Source organism: Cupressus sempervirens, chromosome 3, assembly GCF_028749045.1.
Source record: "Cupressus sempervirens isolate cs-2001-9-10 chromosome 3, ASM2874904v1, whole genome shotgun sequence".
In the NCBI taxonomy this organism is placed as follows: Eukaryota; Viridiplantae; Streptophyta; class Pinopsida; order Cupressales; family Cupressaceae; genus Cupressus; species Cupressus sempervirens.
The window spans coordinates 203,845,130-203,866,523 of NC_143120.1; the positions used below are offsets into that span (position 1 = coordinate 203,845,130).

Here is a 21,394-nt window from a genome sequence, read left to right on the forward strand (position 1 = left end):
ATAGACAACGAGATGCTTGGGATCTGTAGATGCCAGCTTGGACATAGAGTTGTTTGGAAAACATGGATGTAGAGGGCCTATGGGACACTGTGCAACTTTGATGGCTGATTTCTCTAGCTCGATTATACAGTTTGGATAAATGGATAAAGTACATTATCACCATTTTCCATTGGCCATTTTTCGGGGATATGGCGGTCAGATTCTTATTCATAAATGGGATTAGGGTAAGATTTGGTGCTTGGATTTAGAATTTTGTTCTGGTTGTTAGTCCCTGCCGCCATAGGCCGGGACTAATGTTTTCACTTCACTTCCTCCATTAATCTGTGCCTCGAGAGTAGGAAAATCTAAAAACAATCCCACAAAATTCGTCCTTCTTCCCTCATTTCTATTTACCATTGTTTTCCTCATAAATTTTCTAGAATTTCCATTAGTGGTGGCTCATTTTCTTCGTAGTATTTTCTATTTTGTTGCCTTAAATTTAACCTTAAATATAAAAAATTTGCATTCCACCTGTTCAGTACGTGTCCTTTGCATGCTTCGTTTAATGACTAGTGGCTTCTGTTTCCTTCCACAAAATGGGTTTTATTGATGTGTTTCTTTTATACCACATACTACTTCACTTTAGTACTGCACTGAATTCCTCCTCCTTTCAGCTGCAGAACATCAGATATGGCCTTCTCACTTTACACTATTCCATTTTATTTTCTGTCATTTCTTTACAGTCCATTTTCATGCTTTTCCTTCAAACTCCAAGTCTGCTTGCGTTCTCTTCGCCTCCGGCTGCGCTTTGTTGTAGTGGACCTTCTGCATGCATGGAAGCCCTCTTTTCGCTATATCTGTGGAAGAGATGTTCCTTCCTCTGGTCAAGAACGGGGTCGGGCCCATTGGTTAGGCAATGCAGAAAGGTCTTACCAGCAATCAGTTCTAGTTCCTAGTGTCTTCTTCCATAGTTATAGCAACCCGTAGGTGCGGGAAGTCTCTTGTGGGGATGGCAAGATGTGGACGTAGTCCTCTTTGCTTCCTTTCATATTATGGTTTTATTGTTTTGCGTCACATATGCTAACATGGCGTTATATTTACTCATTAATAGCTACCAGTCTTATTCAAAATCTAACAGATTTTTATTTTTCATAGGTTCATTTTTCTGAAGTAGTTGTTTTTTTAATGATCACCAGTGTTCATTATGATCTACTGTTAGTCATGTTGGTCACCACTTTTGTATGGTGGAACCTTCTCTGTAGGGAAAGGTTGCTGTTCATCAAGTGTTAATTATTATTAAGTGATGTTGGATGATTTATGTATAATTTTTCTGGTTAGTAAACAATGTTTTTAGTGTAAGGCTATTTTTTTAATTAGATGCCTTTGTGCAATGTTGGGAAAGACAAAAATTCATCTGTTTGCCTTCATTGTATATAGACTTTCAGTCATAATATTTATTGCGAATTTGCCAGTTCAAAATGCTACATATTAGCTTCTTCAGTTTTGAAAAACAGAGTAATGATATAAAATTTGTGATAGAGATTTTTATCTGTAAAATCTGCTTTAAAATTTAAAACACGGAACTTTCTATCTTCAGATTGAGCATTTCATTTTCTACATCGTGGCTGATTGCTTCGTAAATAGAGATTGTGTTATTGCCAAATCTTGAGAAAATTTAGTTGATGGAATGGTAGCAGGATTGGTAATCCTGCAGAATACAATGTATGCATATTTGACATAAGACAATCACACTGAATTTTACAATTTTTAAGGAGGGAATATAGTGAATAGAGTGAAACAGTTGCATGGATTATGCCAATGGATGCAAGTTAAACATGATAAGACTTCTGAATGGATGGTCAATTATTCTCAACCGACTATTTTACATTTTCAAACTGAATTTTGTGTCATTTCATTGGGTGTGTTTATTTGAGCCGGTAGCATTCTCCTTCATTTTTTTCATGGAGGAATTTGAGCGAAAATAAGCCTCTAGGTAGCCCTATCATTTGCCCAATATTTCATGCCAATATTTCATGTGGCATTTTTGTAAGATTAACCTTTAGCAATTCTCCCCAAGTTTTCTGCAAATGTCCAGTGCTTTTCACGTGTCCAGAAGTGTTGGGCCCATTTGCCGTTGCATCAAAAGCCATGACTATTAGTGAACATGGAACACCACATAATTAACCACCTGTGGGCAGGAGAGCGCGTTGCATCACCCAACAATCTCCCCCTCGACGTGCATACCAAGTGCTTACGCGGGTCGGGAAGGCACCGGGGAGATTTGAACCCATGACCAGGCCAAAACCAAGCTCTGATACCAATTGTTGGGCCCATTTGCCGTTGCACTAAAAGCCATGACTATTAGTGAACATGGAACACCACATAATTAACCACCTGTGGGTAGGGGAGTGTGTCGCATCACCCAACAAGAAGTGGGTTTCACAGTCGATATAAAATTGCTTTGAGTTCTCTTCATTTTCCTTCTCCTCCAGTACATACACTACTGAACTTCAAGTATAAATACACATGGATGAGCCTAATTCTATTGTCGAGCATTTGAAGCTTTTCATGACATACAATAACTCATGTTTACATGTCTAGGATGATGCTGAAGGTGCTTTTTCTCCAAACTGGTTTACCTTCCAAATAGGTAAATCTATTGTTTTGTTTTCTGCACCAATAGTTTTATCTCGTGAAGGTCTCTTCAAAATCATCACTTCAAAAAATGATTTCTCTTGAGGGTGAGTCAGATTGTGATTGGTTTTAATGTTTTATGATTTTTCTATTTCTAATGCTCAAGTACCTAAATTTCACAAAATCCATATCCTTCTTTATGTATATTTGGGTTTCATAGGGTTTATATAAACTCATATACCTCATGTATTTACAAAGACCATCTTATGGGAAGGCCGCAAGTCCCACAAGCAATAATTTATCCTAAGCCACCCATTGCCCTACTCTTCTCAGTCATTCTAGGCACAAATCCCTGAACCTTTTCCAGATCCATTCAACGAGAGCCAGTCGATTCTACCATGAATGAATTGAATCACCATTCTATATAAGATAGAAACTTACGTAATAGCCATTTTTGAGTCTATCTAGGCGAGCCAAGTAGCAGGAGAGGCTAAGTAGCAGGAGATTGGCCTAGAGTGGCTCTCACATCTAACATTACATACCTCCCACCAAATTCAAAAACTCACCTAAGGCAGGGACTAGTGCTGCACGCAGCCCTTGTTTACTTACTTTCTATTTTTTTCTTTTAAATTTTGGTCTATTCTTGAAACACAATGAGACAATATCAGTAGTTATTTTGATTATAGCGTCTTGTTTTGTTTTTTTCTCATATGGGTGGTTTTTGTTCATTGTTACAGAGCAAAAAAATTGTACAGTCTCTGGTGCATTGCATTCAAATATATTGAGGAATTGAAGCAGAGGATCCATGAATTAAATAGAGATCTTGTGGTTGTGTTGATGCCCTCTAGAGAGAATAAGTCAGGGTCCCAACTCTGTGGAATAGGAGATCAAATTCAGAGGCTACCTACTGTAAGGGTCTATTTGGTTTGTGGAATTTAAAAAATCTAGATTTCTACAAACTTTGGTTTAGCCAAATCAAGGTTTTGCATATCTTCATTTCGATTTTTGAGATTTTACTAAAACTATTTGTTTCACTTGGAAGATGTGTGTGAAGTGCGTAACCTTGGAGTTGAAGGCAAATTTCAAAAAGTAGTCCAACCTATTGTTTTTACACTCCTTAAAAAACAAAACCAGGTTTTTATTTTCAATTCCTGCTTGCTAGTAGGAATTTGGAAAACCTAGTTTTGAGGCAAAATTGGAAGTTGCATATGCTAATTCCATTTTGCAAATTTTGAAACAAACGCACAAATTTTCAAATCTAGGTTTTGAAAAAGCCAATTCCTATCATCTTCCATGAACCAAACGGACCCTAAGTGAAAATTATTATATTCCCCTTTTGTGTCTCCTCATTCGCATCAATTTATTTTTTACTTTTTTGGGCTTGGTGCTAATATAATATCATGATGATTCTTGTTGGCTATTTAACTATAGGTTTTGATGTTATAATAGTGGTGGTTTAGGTCATTACAATGATATTGCATAAACAATTTGACTATTCATTTGAAATAATTTCTTGTCATTGAAAATGGTATTGAGAGTAAGAATGGATTGTTTATTTGAAAACATTTCCTTATTTAAAAGGAAATATGTATTTTTGAGGTGTATATGACTATCAATATTAAAGTTAAAAGTTAAGAACTTTTAAGTAAGAAAACACATAGAAACGTTTCATCTTTATCATTATGCAAATTGAGGAATATGCACCCTCTTTACTCTCCATATTTTTGGACCCGCAGTTCTAATTGCCTACATCCATGTATATATCTAATAGTTTCTTGTTGTAGTGATTTAAATGGTACTAGATGCTTCCAAATTCAATTATTAAAGATGTATCAGGGTTTTGTTAATGTTGATTATAGCACTGACATATGCTACTTGGGAATCACTTTTATTGTATGTGCACAACACTCATTGTTCTCAATTGATTTCAAAAGAGGAATCACTAGTTAAATATGATTATGATCAAAATATTCAAATTTTTTTTTTTATAAAATAATATTATTAAACTTGGGTTTTCAGCACAATTTAATGCAACATGATGGGCCTCTAAAGAGTTTCATATTTATCACTGGTCTTCCTACGCTACGTCATCTAAGAATGTATTGAACCAAATTGACATAGAACAATACATTCATAATGAAGCTTAAAAAAGGAATGAAAAATATGTTTCTTAAAGTTGATGCTAATTTCAAAGGCATATAAAAGGATCTACCTGTAAATATTTTTGGTTGTAATGCTCTCTTGTATTTGGAACTTTCCCACTTTGTGATTCCAGATATTCTCAAGCCCATCTCATTTGGGAATTTATCATTTCTTAGAACTTGTTGTCTATTAATATTGAGAACCCGAATGACAAAAGTTTTAAGGTCTCCTAGATATATGCCTAATTCTCTAGAAGTTGGTGCTCTTAAGTTGTAAAGAGTTGATACATTTGAATGTCCAAGCTCAATTGTTTGATTGTGTTATATTTTTCTCAGGAAAGGCTCTTGATGGAAGATTATCTACAATAGTGTCAAGTCAAAATAGGTGTTAATTCCATCTTTGTAAGAATCAAAGTTCTCTAGCATTGTCACATACGTAAAACAACCACAAAATGTGGAAATATAAAGTTGAAAAGTCAAATGTTGACTTCATCAGCATAATTACTTATTTTAATTTTGAATTAAAGTTGGAAATTACATAATGACATTTAGTTGAATTGAAACTAAAATCACATATCATCATTTCATAAGCACCAAAATCTTTCTATACATCTGATATTACAAAGTCAACCACATGTTGATATCATAATCTAAGAAAAGTCATAAAGCCTACACGTCAAACATCTATCATAAGTATGCCGACATGTATGTCGAACATTAAAAAAAAAAATCACAAGTACATCCAATGAGATAAACATACAATATCATAAAATACATTAATAGCATGTCATCGAACCTATGAGCCCATCCGCATGAAGTCTTATCTCCAAGCCATCGAAACATTGTTCATCTTCTATCATGAGACGTAAGAGTGGTCCAAGTGCTTTTACTGCCCAACCATGGAGTGGCTAGCTCCTCAAGGTTATTTGGGTAAGAAGAACTAGCCGACCTTGGCACAAGAAGGCTAGCAACTTGACACAATTAAATTAGAAGAATCTAGTGCAACTAAGTGCCTAATTCTACTTTACACATATGCCTAGTAGAAAACATACACAAGGATGTAGAAGAGTGAAAACAATGTAAAATAACCAATACATTTCAATCATATGCATAATTATTTTATCGAGCTTGGCTAAGCATCACGAACTAGCATAATGTAAAAGACTGGTAGGTAATTTCCAAGGAAAAATAATACACATTTTCCATCAATTATCCCCCCTCTTTAAACCCACATTCAACACCCTTCCTAAGAGTCAAATTTTATTCCCAATATAACTTAATGAAACTGGTAAATATTTAAATCATAAAGTAACTTCTGAAAAACTTAAACTTACACGTTATAGATATGAACAAATCTATTAGATTTTTTTAGGAATGAATAACATTTAAACCTTATCAAATCTCAAGTAACTCTATACTTCTAATGATCTCTAATACGATTAAATTGTAAGACGAAATCAATACTTTCTATTTACAGTTTAAAATGGAGTTAATGTTCTATTAAGGTTCTAAATTATACTTTACTCTTCGAATTTTGGTTACACTGTCTACATGTTTAAGCAAATTTTAAATAATGTTTTACCCTTTTCCTACTACCTTAAAAGAAACAAATAACTAATAAAAATATATATAAAAAGAAGATTCCAACTAACATAAAATATTTGTTATGTCCACACCCCTCTTTGCCATAGATTTCGCATATCAGAGTTCGTTTTCCAAAGGTCGATCAGCCATCACAACCACGAAAGATGACCATGTTGCGCCTCTTCCATTGCACAGTCCACCAAGCTTCATTTCTTCCTTCGTCTCATCACACCCACGCAAACTGTCTGCTTCATGGTTCTCACAGAAAAACGCCCAAGAGGAGGATACTCGGAAAAAGGTTTCGACCACCATAAGCTTGGTGGAAATCATCTTCACAAATCCTTATTTAACTATTGGCCTATCACATGACATGGAAAACAGACACAAGGCAATTTAAAAGAGTTAAGATGCGGAAATCAAAACGGTCTGTTTGCTATGTTAAAGGTTCTCATTTGATATATTAAAAAATACAAGACTCCACATAATCACATATCTGCACAGTAGGATAGGATGGAAGGTAGCTGTAAATGCTGCTAGTTAATCCAATTTCGGTTAACAGCTGGCAGAACAAGAAATCATTAGAGTCTTGGCTATCAATATTGATGTAAACCGATATAGATGGTTTTATAACACTTTCCCGGTAGACGTGATTGGCTTAGACTACATGATTTAAAAAGAAATCGATAAAAATTCCTGAAGGTTTCTCCCGAGTTTTCTGGTGTTGTTTACAATTATAAGACAGTCAGTATACCAACTATGACCTGTGATTTTATGATAAGATTTAACTCCTAGCTGTCCCTGCAGGTGCTGGCAGCGGGCTACTAGATTTTGCATGCATACATATAACAACACGTTTAATTCTAAAAGGGCTAACCTTAAACATCACACATTAAGCTTTGACTACTTAGATGGATATGGGCTCAGTTCATTTACTTATCTCTTCCTTCCATTTATTTTATTCACTTTTCCATTACTGGTTATCTCTGTTGTTCCCCTTTCTAACCATAGTTAACTGTTACCGTGGCAGCGGGCTACTAGATTTTGCATGCATACATATAACAACACGTTTAATCCTAAAAGGGCTAACCTTAAACATCACACATTAAGCTTTGACTACTTAGATGGATATGGGCTCAGTTCATTTACTTATCTCTTCCTTCCATTTATTTTATTCACTTTTCCATTACTGGTTATCTCTGTTGTTCCCCTTTCTAACCATAGTTAACTGTTACCGTGCAGTCATGGTCTACACAGCATTTTCACATCTGAACCAACAGAATAAGTTAAGGTGGAGGCTACAGAATGCATGAGCTTTGTAAACAATTGTTAATCAAGAACTTCACAAGATGAAGGTTTCTATTTTGATATTTCTACGCATTAATATTCCAATTTATTTAGGGTAACCCTTACTCAACCTACCATGTTGGGCAAAACAAATCTTATTTCTCATCCTAAGATTGCAAGCAACCGCCACATAAGACCTCCTTTCTCTTTTCATTGCAGGGAATAAAAATGACTTAAAATAATATCCTCGGCTTTTCATGACTCAAAATCGACGGCTTGTCAAGGTGTCCATCATCTATGAACTTCAATCTCTGCAATGATTTTTCTTGTAATTTCGTAACATGAAAGCATCTATGAAGAAAAAATCTAAAAAATATAATGAAATTTTACCAGTTTGACTAAATCTCTCCAGAATACATTGAAAATAATAATTATTTGGTTAAATCTCTCGAGGATGCATTGAACAAATAATTATGTGAGAAATAATGGTTTACGAAATACAAGAAAGAAGAAGGAATGAAAAGCTGAATATTAGCCCCTAAAATCATAAAATGTCTTGCCCTTCTTTAAAATTTAGTCTGTGTATGTATAGCTAAATTTTGACCACAAAATTACCGATCTTTAAACTTGTCACTGTAAGATTGTTACTGAAATAATATATTGTGTCCTCGCATAAGAATGTTATTTACATTGCATCATGATGTCATCCAGTCTGCAACTCTGTAATTGGTTTTCCCTTCTTGGGGCTCTACATTTGTGTATCTTGTTGCATCACATCCTGTCCTAGCATCATTCAGATATGATCAAAATATGTAGTTGGACAATTGTAATATGGATCTATATTATTGTAAATACAAACCCCAAAATTACTACACAATCTATAGACTTTGCATTGGTCTAATAGAGAACTCCGTCTCATCCACCATGCATCTATAGGATTTCTAAAGGTAGCCCAAAACATTTGTGAAATTCCATTTTGCAGTACAAAGTCTCCATTGTGTTGCATATCTACAGATGCCATACTTGATTGGATGTGTTTGTCTTCCAAACTATTGTTGTTCCATTTCTTAAAACAAGATTGTCATTATTTTGTCTCCTATTTCCACTTGGGTAAAATCTTTAAATGAATTTCTTGCCAAGATTGATGTTGTCTTGAAACAAAGGGTGTCAGTGATCCCTTGCAAACATAGCCTAGACAAATATAGTAATGATACAAAATATTGGGATGTCTACAATTCAAATATTACTAGTGGCTAATCGACTATTGGATGTTCAATACCAAGAAATAACTTCAGATTACTTGGTAGGCTCATAGGTTGATCCACCTTCTAGTCTCCCATTGCAATAGCTTCATCGATATCTTTAATAGGTGATGGTAATTGCATGATCTTAAATAGCTAATAATTAGAGTCTTAAAAATTAATGTGTCATCAGTGGCCAAATATGTATCTTAACAACACTAGATCATACATTGGGTTTAAATACGTATACCCATCTTAAATACTTCAAATACATTGACAAGGTCAAATATCATACTCCACATTTGGTTGTTAACATCAAAGCATACACAGCTTGGGTTGACCCACATTTGGATCATAAATCCAATGGAAGGAGATTTTTAAGGGTGAGCCTCTAGACCATGAAATTCAATATTAAACTCCTACATTTTATCATTGATCAATTCCACTTTGTAGATAAAGATCAATCCTAAGGAATCTTAGATATTTTGGGTCAATATGGCCATTCATAATGATGTTGAATTTGACCTTTTTGCTCAATGTGCGGCCCTTCTCCTAGAATTTCACAAGATTTTTATTGATTTATTATTTGGTAACATTCAAGTGCACAAATTTTCATGATATACACCATATTTAATGGAATCACATACTACTATATGAACTTGGAGACTGGCTATTATGAGTGAAAATAAGAAATTATATATCAAGGTCTCTAAAAACTAGAACTCACGTGCAATAAAATACAAGATCATGGAAGAAGAGAGATGATTTGTCTCACTACATCCTATAAATATGAAAAAAACACAAATGGTAAGTATAAAAAAATCCATGGACAATTGATACTAACAAATTTAGCTTTACCTAATGAAAAATGGTGGCAACTTTAAACTACTTGATAGCGTTTTGTCAACAAAAAGTTCATTTTAAATCCGAATTGAGTAATTCCAAAGCTATAGGAAAGAATATTTAGAGATATATCTCTAGTATAAATATATTTTTTATATGCATTAGAATGATATACCAAATAAGACAAGGAGCACCACGCATGCCAGTGTTGTTTTCAGATTCACGTCTAGATGAATAGTCATAAAATTGACTATTTCATTTTTATTAAAAGATAGATTGAAGAGATTACCAATTAAGATAGAAGTATTTTCAATGTTTTTTTATCCACTATAATTCAAACTTAAATACAATTAGAATTATTAGTAAAACATGTCAATGAAGAGGTGGGAAATGTGAGATTTGGCAACGCAAATTTGGGACAGTAGTCAGTATTTTTGGCATAACTTTCTCATAAAATATCATATTTGAGTGATTCAAATTGCATTGTAAACTAGATTCATGGGAGAATATTCCTTTGAAATAGGTTTTATAAATTCAAATATTTGATCATCCAAAAATTTACGAACCTAACTCTATTCCTACTCTAGCCTTGAGTTTACTGCATAACACCTAGTGGATATTTTGGACACATCCTTTAGGTTTGATATCCAAATTAAAATTTTACAATGGAGCTACGAACTATGTTTTAATGGACAATTTTGAATGAAACTAGTTTTCAAAATGTGCCCATATGGTCTCCCAAACAGAACTATTCCAAATGTGATCTTAATGAAGTCAATGTACCAAAATGCATATGATTGAATTAGGAATAAAAGGAAGAGCATAAAAAATGTATTGTATCAGCTGATGGCACAACCTCAACATACAAGAAATTTGCATATTTCAGCTAGGATATTTCTTTTACAAACAAAATGAATTACAAATCAGCCATGCCAATGATGAAATTTGAATTTGAAATTTATGTTTGAAACTGATGGATTCAATCATATTGTGTGTCTTTGTCTTAGGCTTCATATAATTAATGACATCTTATTAGTCAAACCATGATATTAAATTCTCAACAAAATGCTCCATAAAAGAATGAAAGACCACATAAAAGGGTAGATGAAAGGACAAATCAATTTCATAATATAAAACTAAAGTGTATGAATAGAATCATATACATACATAACTTATGTGTATAACTACCCAATTGACTTACAACAACAATAATATTTCATGTGCATGCCAAGTAATCCTAAGATTGGACTTAAAATGACTTAAAATGCATCCATAGATGACATATTTGTTTTCTAACAATACTCAGCAATCATAATTTGACAATCCAATGCAGAATCATATTTATAAGGTTCTTATAAGTGTAGACACCTAAAAACCTTTAGAAAATAAAGTATTTTTATTTTCTCAAAAATTCCTGATGACATCATCATTTATTAATTAATTAATTAATTAATTTTTATGCCATTAAATCCCTTTATCTTAATTAAAAATATTTAATTAAGAAATCCCTCCCAAAAATGTTTAAATCTTATTTAAACATTATTTCCTTATTTATTAATTATTTAATTAATAAATTGACCAAAAAACTCAAAATAAATAAATAAATAAATTTTTGCCCAAAACTTGGCCAATTTCCTTAAGACCACTAACCTCTTCCAAAATATTCTAATCCTTCTTTAATTTTGATTAAAGGCTAATCCCATCATTTCCTACCCCTAATCCCAACTCAAAATATTTAATTAAGATTAAATATTAATCCTCATGTTTATTAAAAAAGTTTTAATAAATATCTCCTCAACCCAAACCCTTGAAATAAATAAAACTTTATTTATTTTCTAAAAATCTAATTTATCCTCATCCTAAGAAGTTCTAGACTCTTCTAGAAAGTCTTCATCCTCATCCTAGGAAATTCTAGGCTATTCTAGAAAGTCTTTATCCTCATCCAAAGTCTAGACTCTTCTAGAAGATGTCTTTAAACCTAATCCTAATCCCCTCCTAACCTTGTCACATTCTCTAAACATGGTTTAAGAATTACTAACCCAAGCCAAAGTTAACAAATATCTCCTCCTTCACCCACCCTCATTAAATGCCATCCACTTGCCTATCCCTAAGCTAATCCTAAACCATCCTAATCCATCCTCTAATCATTTGCACAAGCCTAAGCAAGATTAAAACCTTCCTAATCAAGTCCAAGTCGAAATTGCTCTCATCACCCTCAAAATATCTCAACCATAAAACTTTATGAAGTCCACTAGGCCATAAATGACTCTTCCAAGCCCTTTTATTGCTCTTACAAGTCATTATGAGGGTCTTTATGAATATTTTATCCCTTGAGCCTCCTTTGTTGACTCATCTTTCCCCTTTCCTCCATCCTCTCACCATGTGACATGTGTCACTCCTTGATTGGCTATAAGGAAGCACAATCCATGTGCTCTCCTCTCATGCAATCTGAGCCCTCCATGAGCTTTTTCCCATCATTGCATCTTAGCCCTCAATCCCTCAAGCCTCTTGCCTATAAATTGGATCCTTCCCCTTTGCAAAATAACACAATCCATGAAGTAAAGTTATAATGCTATTTTGAGAGCCAAATCCATACTAAAGCCATCTATCCACACCAAAAATCCACAATCATCCATTGAAGCCTTTGGAAGCATATTGAGCATACATCCTATCCATTTAGATAAAGCTACTCAACAAGAGAGCTTCTTATTGAGAGAGTCCATTAATGGCTCATATTCTCAATTGAGAGCTCATCTTAGTCTATCTTGAAGTTTATGAATTTTGTTTAGTTTGTAGAAGCTTTATTTAAATTTGGTTTCTATTAGCATACTAACATTGCTCATATACATTTTGGCACGCCCGGTGGGACCTCGCATGGGTCATCTTTATTAGCTTTTTTAGTCAAGTTTTGTATGTCATTTGCTGATTTTGGCTAATTTTTCTTTTGTTTGCGATTGGTAGGATTGTATAAATTGGTTTTGTAGGTCCACATGAGCATGAAGAAGACAAAGGAACTCATAGTCTATCTCATAGTATTTGCAGATTTTTCAAGCTTATAGGTGGACAAAGCACTTGGAATTCTTCTTCCTCTTCTTGTCTATATTCTTCTCATTCCATCTACTTCTTCTTCTTCTTCTTGTGGGAGATCTTGGCCATTTTTTTTTTAAGGAAGCAAGATCATACACACTTCTTTTTAGTGCTTAAAATGAACCCCCAAATCATACTTAAATCCATTAAAAAATTTAAAATTTGCAAAAAAAGAAAAATCTTTTAACACGTGAAACTAAACCAATCTAATCATTTGCATCCTTGCAACATCAAGGTTTTAGATGCATTCATGCAAAGTTAGGAACACTTCATTTTTGGGAATTTAAAAAGAACTTCAAGTTTCCATTTCAAAAGGTTCAAAATCAACACTAAGTGCACACTAAAATCTAAATCAAACTCAAAGCATCAATCAAGGATAAAATGAACCTCATTTGCAAATATTTTAAAGTTCTTTTAAAAATCTCATGAAAACTAAGAGTCCTAAATGGTTGCCAAAAATTTTTCTAAAAGCTTTGTTATTTGTTCCAAACAAATGTCTTGTTGCAAAATCTTGAATGTTTCTTAAGTTTTTCATGCATCAAAACAATCTAGGAATATCATTTTTGGGTTTAAAACATGCAAACTAGAACACAAAATCTTGAATGAAAAGAAAAGTTCAAAGAGTCATTTTCACTTTTGAGTCCAAAACAATCTTTAATGATCTAAGGTTAAAAAAAAGCACTTCAAATTTCTTAAAACAACACACAAAATCTCAATCTTGAATGCTCAAAGGAAAAAACTTGAATGTTTAATCACTTGTCTTTGAATGCATGTTGCTAAAATCACTCTTGAATGCCATGGATTAAAATTAAATTTTCCTTGAATGCATGATTAAAACAAAAAATCCAATCTTGAATTCTAAGGATCAATTAACCATTGCAATATCAAACACTTCATTTGGAGCTTCTAAAAATTGAACAAAACAAATCTCTTTTCCACATGCAATCTAGGTAAAGTTTGATTTTTGAACATTTAAGAAACCTTGTTAAGTTAAAATAAAAATTTGCAAAAATCAATTTGAGTAGTTCCTTGGACTCACCTCTTTTCTAATCACCCATCAAATATTAACCATTGGTTGCAATCTCAACGCCATTCATGGGGATGGGTCTACTTGAAAAAGGTGTTAAATGTTCCACAATCTAAATCACTCACTTGGTCTTTGAAAATTTTCTTTAACTTTATCAAAAATTTTAAATGATCGAAACTCTAGATTAAATCGATCACACTTCAAGTTTGGGCACTAAAATTGAACAACTATTGACGTGGAGGACCTCCGGGCGCGCGCTTGGCAATCGAGTTTCACACATCTTTGTTTTGGGCTTAAAATAAACTCACACTCAATCTTGAATGCCTAAAAATCAATGAACATCGCATGGTTTTGACACATTTTCAATGGCGCTCGCATTTCTTATGTTGACGATCTCTCGACTTTCATTATGCTAATGACGCTGTCAAATTGGAATTTACATTGTAGGCCATAATCACAAGTGTCTTCAATCATAGCTTACAAAATCTAAATCATCAATTGGAATGAACGTGTGTCTTTTAAAGCCCAAGATCATGTATGTGGTCTTTTTTTACACTTTTTAGGAGGCCTGCTTGGGGATTTCATCACCCCTTGGGACGACCTCAACTCCAGCGTTCTGGCGGAGTATAAAGATGGGGAGGTGAATCCAAAAACACCTCTCTTGGAATCAAGATTTTGTCACTCGGGCTAAGCCTCAAGGAACTTTATACCCTTGAGAAGTGAAAGAGGAGAAGTGGGTTACTGCTCCTCTCGGCTGTGTGACATCTTTTTGGTTTCATCTACAGATTTGGGCCTCATGTACCTTGTGTATATCGAGGACTCCCTAGCTAAACCAAATTTCATCCTTGTAGAAAGCTTCCTAAGATGTTGGTGTGTTTGACATGCTTGCTCAAAACTTTTGTCTGCTTGTTTGTTCATAGCTTTTGAATGAATGTTTGCCAATTTTGGTCGAAATCCCAGAAAAGCAGAAATCTCCCAACTCAAGGCATACTTAGCGTAGTCACTGCCTTATCAGAAAATCATCCAAGCTCCCCCGATGCAACCGAATCTATCTAGTTCTTTTCCTTAGAACAATCCCAAATCCAAAGTCCATCCAAATCATCCCCCCAGCCAGCTAGCAACCCAATCCAAAATCACCCAAGCCTTTAAAGAGTTGTTGTCACTTTGCTAGATTTTTCTATCCAATCAATCCTACCAATCAACCAATCTCACCAAGGTTATCCCTTTGACAGAGCATTGTCTAGGGTAATCCAACTTTGTCACTTGTATCCCTCATCACCTTGACCTAAAGGTTGGGATCCACAAGTGGTCAATCTCGTGTCATGCCATAGGATCACTAGTCTATCCTTAAGTTGACACAATCACCATGAATCCTGCACATAGGAAAGAAAAACTCTCACTTTTTGATAGCATACCCTTGAAGTCTTCCACGCACAAGAAAGCCAAAAATCTCTAGCCAATCCTCTTTAGGTCTGTCATACAGCTTTGACTCTCCCTAGGAAATCTTTCATCAGCCAATCCAAAATCTGTGCTTAATCCAAATCCAACCATGAGCTTCCGTGTTTATCCATATGCAAGACCCCATCCCCATCAAACTCATCATCAAAGCATGAAGTACCAATCCTATCATGATGTGTTTGGTCGCATTGTCCTTGCTCCCGCCACCTCCAATTCCAATGATGATAAAAATCTTGTTGACTATGACAGGTATATTGAAAGCCTTAGAAACATTCCCCCAAGCATCCCCCAAAATCCAAGAGTTATTCCAAACTATCTAGTCATGCCATCCGATATTCCAGCTTCCCCTCCATCACCCCATCAACCAAGCTTCTAATCTTCCACCCCCATCACACTAGCTATTCCTGTCAATCCACCTCCACCTTTGACACACGAGTCTCGAAGGAATCTCCTAGAGGAAATACAAGAAAAGTCACCTCCAATAGTTGATAAGCCATGTCATCTAATCCAACCATGTGAAGTAGTCAGTGATGAAGCTTCCCCATCTATAATATCACCTCCATCTCCCATAGCTATCATCCCCATACCATCCATCAAATTGCTTAAAATCCTTCCACTTCCCGCAAGCATCAAAATCCCACTACCTATCAAATCCCTCCAAATCCTATCCACATCACCTCCAAGCATTTTCCAAATCTCTCGTAATGACCCTTATGCATCCATCTTCTACTCACCCATCTCCACTACTGAATCTCCCATCTATCCATCCGTTGCCTTTGAAGAATCCATCCCTTCACCTCCTATCGCACCATCCACTCCAAACCAATCCTATCAAGATCCTGCCCAAAAGCATGTTGACATCCCCCAAAGCATAAATGAAGATATCATCGTACCATGTCTTCCATCCATAGTGCTGTCACCATCTCCTCCATCTCCAAAACCTCAAGCCATATCTCCTCCACTACAAGATATCTTGTCATCCCACCAGCTACATCAAGATCCTATCCTTCCATCTCCCCCGCTCCATGCTTCCATCTTACCACCTATCCAAGCTATTCCACCATCTATAATCTACCCTCTTGGTTCACTTACATTCATCCACAGTGGCCCTCTCTCAGCAGAAGAATTAAGAACAGTATCTCCCCATTGCAATACACCTAATAAATCACTTCTACCATTTTCTGCAAGAAAAAAGTTTCCTCAGCTTGTTCAAATGCTCAATCAATGGCATTATCAAGGTCAAGGTTTAGGACCACAAGAGCAAGGAATCAGAGAGCCTATTATTGCACAAAAAAATCTAGGATTTCATGGTCTTGGATATGTATCCAAAGGCTCACCATCTAAAGGTGTTGGTACACCACACCCCCAAACCAAGCCTATCTCCAAGCCCACCATGCCAGCCTCCCATCACTCCTTCAAGAAATCTTATGTCATCCCCCCTCCACCATCTTTGCAACCCAAAACAACCTACCATATCCCCCCTTCATCCGCTAAATCCATTTTGGGTCCCTATGTCCCAAAATCTACCATCCTCCATCCTCCTATTAGCCATCATAAAAATCCTATTCCATCCATTCCTATGCAAGATCAACAAAGGCACATATCAGGGCACATCATCCATCATCATCCCCCTACATGCTCTTTCATATCCTCTCCATCTCACAAAGCTTCTCCTAACCATCTTCCCAAAGCTTACCACAACAATGTAAATGCCAACTTCAAAATGCATAAAGCTAAAAATCCACATCCTAGACAATCATATGTCTATTCTAAAAGAAATACTCCAAAAAGGCAAAATCCAATCAAAGAATGCAAAACAATGCAAAAGCCTATGAAAAGAAAATCCAAAACCATGTGGATCCCCAAGAAAAAAGTTGAAACCCAATGCATAATGGCATCCACCATTGCTAATTCCCCCCTCTAGTGACTCATGTCCCCCATCTCCTAACTCCATCTTGGGTGCCTATATCCCCAAGCACGCTTCCACAAATCCTCCATCATGCCCGCATCTACCATCTATCCCCCATATGCTCTTTTCACACCCATCCCAACATGTGCCAATGTTGCTCTTGCAAGCATCCCCATCTCATGCTCCTGTCTAGCATTTTTATCCCTCCATCTCCTACCATCAATCCCATCTAATCTGATCTATTGCATAAATCACACATCTGGTGTACCAACAGCTAGCAACAAAATTAAACATTCCAACAGCCAGTGAAAAATCCCAAAATAGCCAAAATAGCTGAAGAAAGCCAAAATCATTCCAGCTAAGTCCAAAGTCAAAAAGTCAAAAAAAGAAAAGAAAAATAAAGCGTCCACTAGTGAAAACTTGGCAATTCAAGCACCTTGGACAAGTACCATGATGAAAACTTGGCAAACAAGCGTCATGCGTAATCCTGCCATCCCCAACTTAGCCTATCACCCTCATGCTTTTGGTCATCTCTTGACATCCAAATCCATCTTCCAATCTATTTACCTTTCCTCCACCCTCCATCTTCCATCTCACACCATCCACTTATCTCCTGCAGCTTCAGCCAATCATCCTAGCTATCATCCATCTCCCTAGCCCCTTCAGCTTTTTCCATCCTAGCTTCAATCCTATCACATCCATCATAAGACCTCCTTCTGCATGTTATCTTCTGATTGGGGGCACTATATTCCTTGGAGATCTTGTCTTGTCCATCCTCCCTTGTCATTGGTATCTAGCTCTAGGCTATCCTCATGCAAACCCAATGTCATCTCTTTATATCCATCATAATCCTAGCTATCTACCATCCTATCCATCCATCTCATCCTGCTCCTCTAGCTATCCTTGGTCACAAAATCTCTCCTCATCATTGGATGCATCCTGCCAAATCTATATCTTTCGCTATCACCCCATCCTTAGCTTTCGCATCTTGCACAACATCGAACCATCTCGCTATCCTCTCATCCTGAGCTTTTTATCCATCTATATCATACCTATCATTGGTCTATTAGCTTATACCATATCTTGATTAGCCTGCTTGTAAATATCTTGGTCTGTCAGCTTGTACATCCTCTTTAGCTTAGTACCGTTGTATCTATCCAACTTTTGTGTTCGTTCCTCCTTGATTAGCATCTTGCACACATCGCACAACCCTTGGTTAGCTATTCCAATGCATCCTTTAGCTAGATCTCCTGTCACCAAAGTGCTATCCTTCTTAGTTCAGCTTGCCAAATGCATCACCCATCCAGATCCATCAGCTTAGGTGCTTTCCGATAGATCCTTGTAGGATATAGCTTTCCTCATGTCTGATCTTGGTCCGTTAGTACCTCATCCTACCCATCTCGTTGGCAAATGGTTCTCTTTTGGATATTTGCTTTCTTTTGATTTGGAATCTTCCCTTTTGGGTCTTGAAATATCTTTTCCAAGCAATCTTTTTATTTCCTCCTCAAGGTTGCCATGATCTTCCATATCATGGTATGCTACGAATGGGGCAATCTGAGCGTAAGGTCTTGATCAAGTCTTTTGTTTATTTTTCTTTTCTGTTTGTGGGTTACCCAGTGTCGGTTCCACACTGCTTCCTCTTGGACTCATGTGTGATGCTGGGGAAATCCTTGCATGTTTGTTTTGAGTCAGTCAGTTAGTCCTCTGGACAGTTGGTGAAAAGGCCTTAATGTTCTTGGTAACCTTGGCAATTAACCAACAGTCCTATAGCAAATCTAGTGCTCAACTACATGGTGGTACTTCTCTTTGAAGTATCCCCCCGCTCAAAAAGCTTCAATGAATTCCCTTCATCTCCATTATCCCCCATCCATATCCAGCACCTATCCCATCTTATGCATCAGTATCTCTTTGGATCACTCCTCATGCTTAGCTTTAGGGATCCACAATCCTAGTCTTAGGGATCCACCAATCAAATCAATCCACCAAGCCTCATCTTTCGAGATCCACAATCCTAGTCCTAGGGATCTCCGAAAACCCATCTTTCGCCAATCTGACTCTTTGAAATCCTGTTGCATTAGCTTTTTAATCCCCTCATCCATCTCCCCATCCTGGATTCCTTTTATAGCGCTTTGCTCCTTCATCCTCCACCTTCCCTAAAGTCTTAAGCTTGTTTCCTCTCGTGCATCTGATTCTCCTTTATCATTCTCCCATAGTGAGAGTTTGAGCTAATTTAGCCCCTTCTCTTTGTCCATCTGAGTCTTCTTGCTCATCTCGAATTCTTGTACTTTTCAAGAAGTCGTCGAGCCTCGCTTTCTCTCCCCGCTGCCTTCTTGAGGGGGCATCTTGCAGTCCATTCTCTCCTCTTCTGCTCTAGCCTTGGGCATCTTATTTTCTTATCTTTGATGCCGTGCCACTTGCGGCATCACATCAAAGAGGGGCAAAATGTAGACACCTAAAAACCTTTAGAAAATAAAGTATTTTTATTTTTTGAAAAATTCCTGATGACATCATCATTTATTAATTAATTAATTATTTAATTAATTAATTAATTTTTATGCCATTAAATCCCTTTATCTTAATTAAAAATATTTAATTAAAGAATCCCTCCCAAAAATGTTTAAATCTTATTTAAACATTATTTCCTTATTTATTAATTATTTAATTAATAAATTGACCAAAAAACCCAAAATAAATAAAAAATTTATTTTTTGCCCAAAACTTGGCCAATTTCCTTAAGACCACTAACCTCTTCCAAAATATTCTAATCCTTCTTTAATTTTGATTAAAGGCTAATCCCATCATTTCCTACCCCTAATCCCAACTCAAAATATTTAATTAAGATTAAATATTAATTCTCATGTTTATTAAAAAAGTTTTAATAAATATCTCCCCAACCCAAACCCTTGAAATAAATAAAACTTTATTTATTTCCTAAAAATCTAATTTATCCTCATCCTAAGAAGTTCTAGACTCTTCTAGAAAGTCTTCATCCTCATCCTAGAAAATTCTAGACTATTCTAGAAAGTCTTTATCCTCATCCAAAGTCTAGACTCTTCTAGCAGATGTCTTTAAACCTAATCCTAATCCCCTCCTAACCTTGTCACATTCCCTAAACATGGGTTAAGAATTACTAACCCAAGCCAAAGTTAACAAATATCTCCTCCTTCACCCACCCTCATTAAATGCCATCCACTTGCCTATCCCTAAGCTAATCCTAAACCATCCTAATCCATCCTCTAATCATTTGCACAAGCCTAAGCAAGCTTAAAACCTTCCTAATCAAGTCCAAGTCGAAATTGCTCTCATCACCCTCAAAATATCTCAACCATAAAACTTTATGAAGTCCACTAGGCTATAAATGACTCTTCCAAGCCCTTTTATTGCTCTTACAAGTCATTATGAGGGTCTTTATGAAGATTTTATCCCTTGAGCCTCTTTTGTTGACTCATCCTTCCCCTTTCCTCCATCCTCTCACCATATGACATGTGTCACTCCTTGATTGGCTATAAGGAAGCACAATCCATGTGCTCTCTTCTCATGCAATCTGAGCCCTCCATGAGCTTTTTCCCATCCTTGCATCTTAGCCCTCAATCCCTCAAGCCTCTTGCCTATAAATTGGATCCTTCCCCTTTGCAAAATAACACAATCCATGAAGTAAAGTTATAATGCTATTTTGAGAGCCAAATCCATACTAAAGCCATCTATCCACACCAAAAATCCACAATCATCCATTGAAGCCTTTGGAAGCATATTGAGCATACATCCTATCCATTTAGATAAAGCTACTCAACAAGAGAGCTTCTTATTGAGAGATTCCATTAATGGCTCATATTCTCAATTGAGAGTTCATCTTAGTCTATCTTGAAGTTTATGAATTTTGTTTAGTTTGTAGAAGCTTTATTTAAATTTGGTTTCTATTAGCATACTAACATTGCTCATATACAATAAGATCATCTCATTACTCACTATTAACATACATTATGACATTTTTTCCTTGTACTCCCATGGATACAAATGGATTCAATATAAGAATCATAATATTTAAGATATTAGAGGACAAAAATTTAATTCTAAATTTTGAAAGAGACCATAACTATGACTGACATTCTTTGAGACTAGTTGATCAGAAACTCTTAAAATAGGGATATAAACAATGTACAAGCTTTGAGATTTGAGAATAATTTACATATAAAATATAATCTATTTC

The 21,394-nt window shown here is 35.7% G+C and overlaps 1 pseudogene; it reads left to right on the forward strand.

The window, feature by feature from the left end:
• Positions 1-669: 669 nt before the first annotated feature.
• Positions 670-21,394, forward strand: part of LOC149565525 (uncharacterized) — a 34,395-nt pseudogene continuing 13,670 nt past the window's right edge.